The following is an 11,153-nucleotide window of genomic DNA, read 5'->3' on the forward strand; positions in this document are numbered from 1 at the left end:
TTGTCTGTATTGATCTTCAAAAAATTGTGGCTCATCCAGGTAATGATCTCGGATAGGCAGGCATGAAATTTAGCGGCTGTGACCTCAGGCTGCTTGCAGATGGAAATAACAAGCTGTGAGTCATCAGTGTAAGATACCAACGCAAAACCATACCTTCTAATGAGCCTCGCCAACGGGGTGACATAGACATTAAACAATGTGGGGGATAGAGATGATCCCTGCGGGACCCCGCGTGGAAGATGAAAGCTCTTAGATTCCAATCCATCTCAAACCAAATTTTGTTCCCTATCCTCCAGAAAGGAGCAGAGCAGGGCAAGGGCGTTATCCTCAACCCCTAGATCATGTAAGGAGTACCCTGCCCCAACTGAGGAGTCCCTGCAGTCTTAAAATTACTATTAGTTAAATGAATCTTGTAGTTTGTAAATAGCCAAAAATAGTAAACTTACAACAAAGTGTAAGTTTACCTTTGTGAATCAGGCACAAAGGTGGTAACTTGATCACAGCTAAAACTTTGGGCTCTGTAGGCAATGACGTCCACCGGTTGGTGTGGGAAAGGAGATGAAATGGTCTAGCTTTTTGAGACTTATAATTCACTGATATTAAAGCAACGTGTCTGAGAATACTATAAATCCCTTATTCTGAGTCCAGTGGCAAAAGAATCCGGGTGTGAAATTTAGGTGCAAATTTGTAAAGATTTTGCTTTATGGTTGCGTCACTTATGTGGTGCAGTCCGACGTAAAATCATTTTTTGAGATTTAGTAAGCCACACAGAGCCACTTTGCTGGACTTTGTGTGATTTAGTAAATGCAAAGTAATGCAAGGCTGTGCATAGTGTTCCATGGGCAGAACATGGGCGTTCCCATGCATCAACCCGTGGAATTTGGCACATTCCAAGATTTACTAAGGTGAGTAAACCTGGAAATGCATCAAAATTAAATGCCTCCTTGAATCAGACATAACAAGAAGAAATATATTGTTTTCTTCTCATAACTTCCTCTTTCTACAAGTGCTGCATTCTGCAAAACACAGAGAAAGAGGAGCATGCCTTTAAGATTTGCTTTTGTGCTGGAAGACTTCTTTTCTGCACAAAAACAGCCATGCCTAGAAGGCAGCAGAAATGCGCCACATCTTAGTTGATTTGGCAAATTTCTTCTGTCTTCATTTCACGCAATGTAGCACACAAAATTTGGAAATCATATTTCCGAGACCCATGGAACCTGCAATGTGTGCTAGAGGTGATTGCCTTTATCTGAGAGACAATAGGACAATTTTCTTCTATTTTCTTCGCTGTACACAACCTCACCTTGCGACGTCATCTCTTCAGGTTCTCTTAGCAACTGTAAGTCCACAACACCTAAATAGTCCTCTTCTTTCCAATTTTTATAACCCTTCTGCAATCCTGTATATCAAACTTTATTTCTGTTATTCGTCACTGGATGGCGTTAAACTCCCTCATGTTGATCTACACAACACGGAGTCCCTATGCTTTCCCTCCTCCTCTAGACTGTCCTAATCTTAGCTCTATCAATTTCCTTCCAATCGCGCTCACTTTAGTCAAGTCAGCTAGAAACCTTGGCGTACTCTTCATCCACTCCATGTGGCTGCATTCTTTCATCATGGTTACAGTCACTGCTTCCAGATCTCAAACTTATGCAGAATCCATTCTCATAATCCTTTCCACACAACCAAAGTATTAATTAACTCATTGGCTATTAACAAATGTAACTACTGCAATCCTTTTTAGTGACCTTTGCTCATCATGTCTTCAATCCCCTCAACAAAAATGTAATCTCTACAGAAGCACTTTATGTTGTCCTATCAACATCACTCTGATTGGCTTTCTACTAAGGATACAAACCTCCACAAACTCTTTACTCTACCCTTCAGAACCATACATCTTTCTGTCCCAGACTACCTTTGTGAGGCTTTATCCTGTTATAACCACTCACATAACTTTCAATAAGCAGATCAGCACCCCCGAATTGCACGAAAACCACCCTCTCCACAGGTAGCAGTTCAGATTCCAGTCCTTCGACTTCTTGAACCTACTCAGTGAATGTTCTACCACTGAAGATCAAAGTCAGACCACCAATGCAGGATTTAAAAACATACTGGACAAAACATCTCTTGAATCCTGAAGACCAAGGAGGGCAAATGTTGCCACAAAGTGTCATCAACTTGAAGCATGAGAAGGTGTAATTATACCTCATGCTAACAGGCCACTTCCCTCTACAGTAGAATTTTGTAGTGATTGTAGCTGTGCAGTATTAAGATGTCTGTTTGTCTCTGTTGTTTTTGCTTTCCAGCTTAATACAATGAGGTAACCCAATAGCAGAATATGGGAGAATTAATATTGTAATAAGTAGCTGCAGGTCTACTATTGAGAATAATAATTATTACATTTGGGCAGTGAACTGTTAAAGTAAGAAATACATTAAGTAAAACAACCATTGTACACGTATCTGTATTTGTGTTACAAAGGGTATTAACCTTTTTTTGCACCAAAACTGTCGCAATAGGCCACACTATTCAGGATCAGTCCGGCAAATGAGGCAATGGTTTTTTCTAAAACCTGCATGCTGACAAATGTTAGGATTGGCAAATACCTAGGTCACGTAATCTTAATTTCACCTCACTCCTCTTTCTTCCACCACCAATCTCTGCATCTTTATATCACTCTTGCAGGTTCTTTCTCATCCCTGCTTTCTTCCTCCCTTGGTCACTGCTTTGCTCTCTTTCTCTTCCTCCTTCTTTTCCCCGTTTGTGTTTTTCTCTCCCCTGCTGAGTCAAAGTCTGTTGAGAGAAAGTTTATTTCGGTTTCCAAACATGAGTGCAAGTGGGCCCCACCTGCATCTAGCCGCGCAAATTAAGCACTACCACTCTCTGCTGTAAACCTTTGTCCATGGTGCGATATGCCTACTTCCCTGCGTCCTGCTGCTTCTTGTCTGTGCCACCCTCTGTAAAACCCCCATCATGCACATGCTCTGCTGCAATGAAGCTTGGATTGTGCTCTACAAGTGACACACATGCTTACATACATGAGTACATGTAGGTGCATAACAGCTGGGCATGAAAGGTCCAGGGATTCCAGGACTATATCTGTTTTCACAGAAATTGTTGTGTAAACGGGGGAAACATACTCAAAAACTCTGGAACTTTTAGAGTTTTGGAAATTGAAAGTTTTTAGATAGAGAAAATATGTGCTCCAAGTTTAGGATGCTATATAAGGTTGAATCCAGTAATCATTGATGCAAGTTTTCACTCAAGAAGAAAGAGGATCGATCCAATTTTTAGGAAAAATAGATTTCTATTGATGCAATCAATAACAATCGATCCTCTTTCTTCTTGAGTGAAAACTTGCATCAATGATCACTGGATTCAACCTTATATAGCATCCTAAACTTGGAACACATACTCTCTCTATCTAAAAACTTACATGAGTACATGTGTATATTTTCTTGCTGTTCTGTATTGTTAGGAACAGAATGTATGCTGCTAGTGTGTGATTTTGGGCATATGGGTACAATGCAATTTGCCATGGTAGTTTTCTGTGTGCTGATGATTAATACTGCTGTGCGGTACTGTCAGAAATTGGGCTACTGGTTGACTGGCGTATGAGCTGCGGTCAAGCTGCAACTACAGTCCTAGTCAGGGTAAGGCGCAAGCAACTGCCAAATAAAACTGTGCTCATCCCCCTGGTAGCTAAGCACAGAGCAATCAGACCTACCGTAGAGGTAATATGTGAAGTATTGGTGCAAAACTTCCAACAGTAAAACAGTGAAAGCACCTCACAAAAAGATGCCACATGAGGTTAGGAAATAGAGCTTACTTTAATTAATCAGTGAGTCAAAATAGCTTTATTTCGATAATACATATCTGAAAAGCTGCAAATTTAATTAATAAAACAAGACTAAAACAACAACAATGCAATCAGTAGAACCGGAGAGATTAATTTTTAAAAGAATAAACTGCAATATAGTGCCTAAAAGCATAATAACTGTGGCTATCTGGTCACGTGGACTGGGTCAAAGTCAAAAGTTCAGGCTGACCGCAATGGAGCACAAGTCGGATACAGTCCCAGGTTAGTCCCTCCGAAGGTTTACAGTCTCAAGTTTTGTGTCAAGAATACCGTTCACATTGGAGGGAGCCGCAGGGAGTAAGGCAAGCGTCTGGGGTGGCCAGCGTGGTGAGAGGAGCAACACGGGCATCTCGAACGAGTGGAGTAGAGCCTTGTGTTGGTGGTCCTCTGCTTTAATCGATGCTTGCTGTGTGAAGAGACAGGCGGTGGTGGCTTGCAATGATTTTCTATGCCAGCAGCACAGTTTCGATGCAAACCCACCATAGAAGCAGTACAATAACAGTTATCCAGCCTCTGCAAGTACGTAAAGGCAGGACGGCATTGACTCCATCCTCCCTGTTTTAATAGTGGTTTCAACCATCTAAGCCTTTCACTAGTGTAAAACCTACAGAATAAGACCACGTGTATTGTACTTTGTGGTGAAGCATTGTCTCGGGGCATCAACAGAGTTCCCTTGACCAGTCAGTAATGGTTGGGTAAGTAGACAGATGGTGAAAAGTCCCAAACCTGAATCTAGTCAAAAGATATCTGTCCTATCCAGCCGAGACATATAACAAATATGGTTGAATATTGCACGTAGTGTTGATCAATTGATGATGGACCACCATAGGTTTATTCAACTCCAGAATTTTCTTCTAGGTGAGTCATGCAAACTTTTTTAAACTCCTTTTGTTTAATAAGGATCATACTGTCGGGCGAGGTACAATATTCTGGGTGCCCAATGTCCTGCATAACATTTTCAACATATTTCAACCATAAAATTTTGCGGACGTTGTCTAGTCTCACTGCGTCCCTTATATCATTTAATTTACAGGCCCTGGGCACATGTGGTCCACTTTACTAGAGACGTATAAGTAAATTAAATATGCCAATTTGGTATAAGCCAGTTCTGCCATGTTTTAAGGAGAGAGTACACACAGTTTAGCACTGGCTAGCACGAGTACAGTGCACAGAGCCCAAAGGCCAACAAAAACAAATTCAGCCAAAAGACGAGGAGGAAGGCAAAAGGTTTGAGGAAGATCCTGCAGAAAGGGCCATTTGCAACAAGTACAAAATGTGTCCTCCTATGAGACAGTTAATGAATGACCATCAGTCCTCTCTAGGCTTTTTGTGGGTTGAGAATACAGATATATCTCGTGTTAGTTCTGTGATTTTCCTAGCGCAGAATTGCCATCCACCTGCAAAGTAGATATGCAACAAAGGCTTGTGTATGTAAGTATTGAAACAGTTATTTCAGTGTGCCCTCTTTCACCTGCATAATTTGCAATAAATATGCACTGCTGACAGCAATTTTGTGATACTTGACCCTTTGTTAGACTTTGGTGGATGCAGGCAGCCAACAAAAAGAGGCAGATGTGTTATCTGTTCTGTTTAGAGTGTAGAGGGCTTCTATATGCTCAGAACACATGCTCAGGTGCACAGAACAGCCTTTGCTTCTTAATGGCTGTTCTGTATCAGTTGAACGCTAAATAAGGCCCCATATATGGGCGATTGCTTGTTTCTACGGTAATGTGACAGGCAATAATGTTTATTTTCAGGGTCTAATTAGATTTACATCTGGTGTAACAGAACAGGTGCCGAAGGCATGGGTCATTCCCACGACAAATGGAGAGATAGGTAGGAGTTATTGTTGAATGGCTGACACAACTGTGTCCAGCCCTTACATTTTTAGCTCCTCCATGCTCTGGATTACGGGTTCCCCTTTTGCTCCCTAATGGCCCACCTTTTAGTGACTTCTGATCTGTTTCAGCATATTGAGTCTTATGTCCACTGGCTAGCAAAAAGGGGACAGATTCTCAAAAGGCTGACATTTGATAAGTGTGTCTTTAAAATGTCCCCGGAAAGAAATATCAAGAATATCAATTAACTGTGAACTATCGACCTCTAAGGGGACTAAGCTAATTACGCGTGAATTCCATGCCTAGTTAATGTCCAATAACAGGTTCAGCCAAGCATTGATGCTTACCTAATGAAGAGGCTAATTAGTACCCCAGCTATGGTCCGTGCAGGTAAGCAAGATAGTCGACAGACGACAGAGAAGGGAAAATTAAATTAATAAATAAATCATATTCCGTCCTCTGTCAACATCGCCCCCCTCTCCCCACCACCACGCTTACCTGCAAGGACTGCAGCTGTAGTACACCTAGTACAGTCAAGTGTAGTCCCACAACAGAGCAAGATTGCCTGAAACTCCTTAGGATATAATAACTGTAACATGTTGGATAGTGAGGTGTTGCCTCCAGAACAAGCAAGTCATTCAAGGAAGATACATGTGACTGTTCACTGATTCATTGGCCGAACCCCCTCTTAAGTAACCATGCAAGTAATCAGGTTGAGGGCTCCGATGAAGAAGGCAATTGTTGATGAAAAGTGGGTGACTGCCTTCAGCCATTTCTAATAGGTCTAAAGCGCCTCCATCTTTTTCCAGCATGCCTCACACCCTTAAAAAAAATAACCCTACGTGTTTCCTATCTGTTTTAGAAACTAGTCAAAATAGAATGCAAAAGCTTTTTAAAGAGTTCAAAGGTTCCACCAGTAGAAAGAGGGAAGAGGGTTTCTCCTCTCCACTGTCTATATGTCCAGAGTCCATACTTACATTTTCCTACATTTTGTACAACATATCAAAGACCTTCATCTACTACAGCCAGAAATCATGTGAAAGGGAAAACACTGGGTTCAACCTAGCAGAATCAACAAACGTGTTGAGAGGTTAGGTGGACAAAACAGGTAGGCTATGTTGAGAGAGAATTCGCAAGGTCAATTGGAGATGTTGTATCTTCACCTTTAATCTTGATCACCCTGTCTTTTGTTAGCAAAAAATGTAATTGAGGATGCTTCCAAAAACCCACAAAGTGAGGATGGAAGTGAATCAGACCTCTTCATGTTGATGTAAAGGAAGCAATCATAAAATGTAATGTAAGAGAGATGTAGGACCTGATCTCCAAGCAGAAGCTCACAATTTCACAGAAGAGGCAGAATGAGTGTCAGACTCCCCCAGCAAGGTTGTAGTGCTGAATATTGACACCAAATAGGGAAACATGGCATACAACAAATATACCTTTACCACGCATGCCTTTACAATGAATTTAGTCGTAAAGGCATGAATGGTATAGGCAGATGTGTGTTACATGTAAGTATAAGGTAAGTATAGGGTTTAGGGTGGGGTAATTTTAGGGTTCAGGGTGGCTTTTGGTTTTGGGATACCAAGGGTAATTTTAGGGTTCTGGGTGGGTATAGGTTTTGGGGTATAGGGGTAATTTTAGGGTTCAGGGTGGGTATGGGTTTTGGGGTGTAGGGGTAATTTTAGGGTTCAGGGTGGGTTTGGGTTTTGGGGTGACCAGGGTAATTTTAGGATTCAAGGTCGGCATGGATTTTGGGTTGTAGGGGTGATTTTAGGGTTCGGGTGAGATTGGGGTTTGGGGTGCAAAAGGTAACATTAGGGTTCAGGGTGGGTTTGAGTTTTGAGGTGCCAAGTGTAATTTCAGGGTTAAGGGTGGGTATGGGTTTTAGGTTGCTGAGGGTAATTCTAGGGTTCAGGGTGGGTTAGGGCTTTGGGGTGCTAAGGGTAATTTTAGGGTTCAGGGTGGGTATGGATTTTGGGATGGGAAGGGTAATTTTAGGGTTTAGGGGTATGGGTATTGGGGTGGTAAGGGTAATTCTGGGATTTTAGGGTGTATGGTTATTGGGGTACTAAGGGTAATTTGGGTATTTAAGGGGTATTAAAAAACAAATACATTTCTTACCTTAAACACTTTTACATGTCTATGCCTTTACCACGCATGCCTTTGCATTGTAATGGTATGCGTGGTAAAGGCATATACATGGTAAAAGTGTGCATTGTAATGGAAACACGTTGTAACAGCACTTGCGTTGTTACAACCGCTTTGTAATGGCATGCGTTGTGCTGGCATGTGATGACCCGTCACATATTCCACCAACAATATTGTGGTTCAAGAATATTGAGGACAGACTACAGAGGGACAAAATATTGAAAGATAAGTGCATAAAGGAAAGTATAGGTTTACAGTTCATAACTCCGCATCTATGTTCCTTGACGCTATACATACCACTGAGGTACATAGATGTGGCGTAAGTTGTAGATAATCTAAACTTTACTTACCTGTCAAGATTTTATTTTTGTGATATTCTGCCCTCGATAGTTGTGTCCCATTGATACTGTTGTTTTGATATTCAGGGGGCACGCCACCAGCAGCAATTTGAAACGCGGGTCTACTAATACAACCCACCCCAGATGGTGAAAGAAGTATTAAGAAGTAATGGGGCATCAATTCTGACCTGAGGCCACAAGAATAATTTCACGTTCTAGTGAGGATCCAGGGAAAAGACCCAAAGTGAGAGTAATGTCTATAAAACCATGGGCATAAAACCCAGCATGTATAGTTAGCAGAATGGGTACTATGTCCACACTCACTGATGGTGGATAAAACAGAATTGAAGATTGCAACTTTGTAGGGAATTTACAGGAATTTCCTTATGGATTAACTGGGTGCTAAAGAAGAAATGCTCAGCACTCAAAATGATTATGGACCCTTTTTCACTTCACTTTAAAACCCAAATCTTGCTCTTACAATGCTCGGTCTAATTCTGTTAACCAATAGTGTGACCCAATTGGTCTTTTGTCATCACAACCTGTTTTAGTTACCTCAATTTATTGTCTGCACTTTTGATTATTTTGCTTAATTAGTTCAACATTTTTTTACTTTAATAAAAGTACATTTTACAACTCTTGTGGGTAAGTGGTAACTTGTTGAATTGTTATTGCAATGATCTGCTACTCCATTTCTGTTTACACTTTCTGTTTTTTTTTTACATTTGCTAATGGGAGACTTGTAGTCAAAAGTTCATAATTGCAAACTCTAAACTACCCTTGCCCACCCATATGTACACTCCCACCCCCACTCTACTTTACAGGTTACATCCCTTCTCCCACCCACTCATATGACTATACAGTTTCATTTTATGTGATATCTCTGTGAACACACTGCAAAATAATTGTTGTCACCAGTAGTGTATTTTGTTCCACTGAAGGATATTCATTTTCCTACCACAATAGGCACCATGGTTATCTTCTCATAGCGCGCTGCTTTTCCAGGTGGCGCGCATTTACAATAAGCAATTATGCTATTACCAACTGCTCTGTCATTGAATGTGTGGTGGATCAGGATGTTTTAGGGCAATTTTGCAACTTTTAACTTGAGTTAAACCTTGACCCAAAACAAGTATAAATGTGTATGACATTTTGATGTGGGGTTGGGTTTCCTGTTATGTTGCCCTTTAATTCTTTTAGAATGTTTCTATATTCTACTGTATCCTAGTTTTCCCTCCCTAGCAACTATGGTAGTTGCTGATGAAGAAGTCCTGTGTAGGTTGTTCCCTACCTTGCTCCTGTGTTCCTTCAATAAACTACACTTTTAATCCTATTTGTGTGGTTTCAACTTTACAATTTTGGCGACTTGGCTTCAAGGAACACCAGGAATCTGAAGAACCCAACTCTACTATTATTTTAATTTTCTACAATTCCGTTATTTCCCATTTACATGGAGAAAAGGCTTCAAAAGAACTAATTTTCGATATTCTGAAGAGGAAATTTCCATCTGCTCAAGTCTACGATCTATTTACAGTTGAATTTCCCCTTTTCATCGTTTTAAACCTTTCTGCAAGAACTTTGTGAGTAAAAGCTCTGCAAGAACTTCGTGAGTAACTTTCACTTATTTGCGCACTCCAGCGGCTAATATTCATTCCGCGCACCCCCAGCGAATATTATTCTTTCCGTTTGCATCTTTGACCTTTTGCTCATTTTCGAGACTTAAAGCTACTGTGCATGCGTCTTTTAAAAAACCCAGCGAGACCGTTACCTTCTGCGCGACATTCTCCTTTCAGCGCGCTCTGAACTGGCTCGCCCTCCATTTCTCGCTCTGCCGCTTGTGACGTTACCAACGTACCTCGTCAAGCTACGTTACTCGTCAAGTTGAGCGCGTCGTGACGTTACCTCGTCTTAAAGAGCGCTTCACGCATTGACGCTTCAAGTAAAGGAAATCATCTCATGACAACACAGTAACGCGCTCCACTCATTGACGCTTCAGGGAAAGGAAATCATCTCCATGACAACACAGTAACGCTTCGCTTTCTTAACGCGTTTGAAGAGCGTTTTTGAGTATATTCGCTCATTAATTAAACGGAATTGTCTAATTCTTTTTACAAGTTCTGAAAAATAATTTTAATCTCAACTTACTTATTTTCTTTTTTTCATTATTTTAAAAGCGTTCTATTCTCAAGCAGTCCTGTTGCACCTGTCTTCTGGAAACTCCAAGTAAGATTTATTTATTTATTTATCACTCTTCTAATTCACAATGACTTCTCAAAACTTCACAATTCAATCACCACAACCCTTTTGGCCCTCTGGTTTGGAACCTTGTATGGAATGGCTTCAATGGAAAGCGTATTTTATGAACTTTATTGACACTATTGATGAGGATGGTAAAATGAAACCTGAAAGAAAGAAAAAACTATTTTTACACTCATTAGGTGCTGGTGGTCTTAAAGTTTATGAAGAAATGCCTAAAAGTGGTGGTAGTGGTGATTCTAATGTTTTTGATGACATTCTAAAAGACTTTGACAGTCATTTTTCGCCAAAGGTTTGTATAGGTATTACTCGTTACAAGTTTTTTCACAGGAAACAAAGACCTGGAGAAAACATTGACGTTTATATTGCTGAACTTAAAAAAATAGCAGAAGATTGTAAATTCGACCATCTTCAAGAACAGTTTATCAGAGACCAAGTAGTTATGCATGCTTCTGATCCTTCCATTCAGGACAGACTTTGGATAAACGGAGATTCAGACCTCAAAGATATATTAGCCATTGTCAGAAAGGCAGAACTTTCTGGTCGAAGCGCTAAAGCTATTAAAAATGAAGAAAAGGCTATTTCTGATTCTAAAACTACTAGCGATCAAACTGTTTCAAAAGTTCAAGGAAAATCCAACTATAAGCAAAAGCTTCAATATAAAAACAAACCTCCTGAATTTAAAAAGAGTGATAATTTAAAATGCTTTCG

The sequence above is a fragment of the Lissotriton vulgaris genome, chromosome 11 (genome assembly GCF_964263255.1).
Source record: "Lissotriton vulgaris chromosome 11, aLisVul1.2, whole genome shotgun sequence".
Classification (NCBI taxonomy): domain Eukaryota; kingdom Metazoa; phylum Chordata; class Amphibia; order Caudata; family Salamandridae; genus Lissotriton; species Lissotriton vulgaris.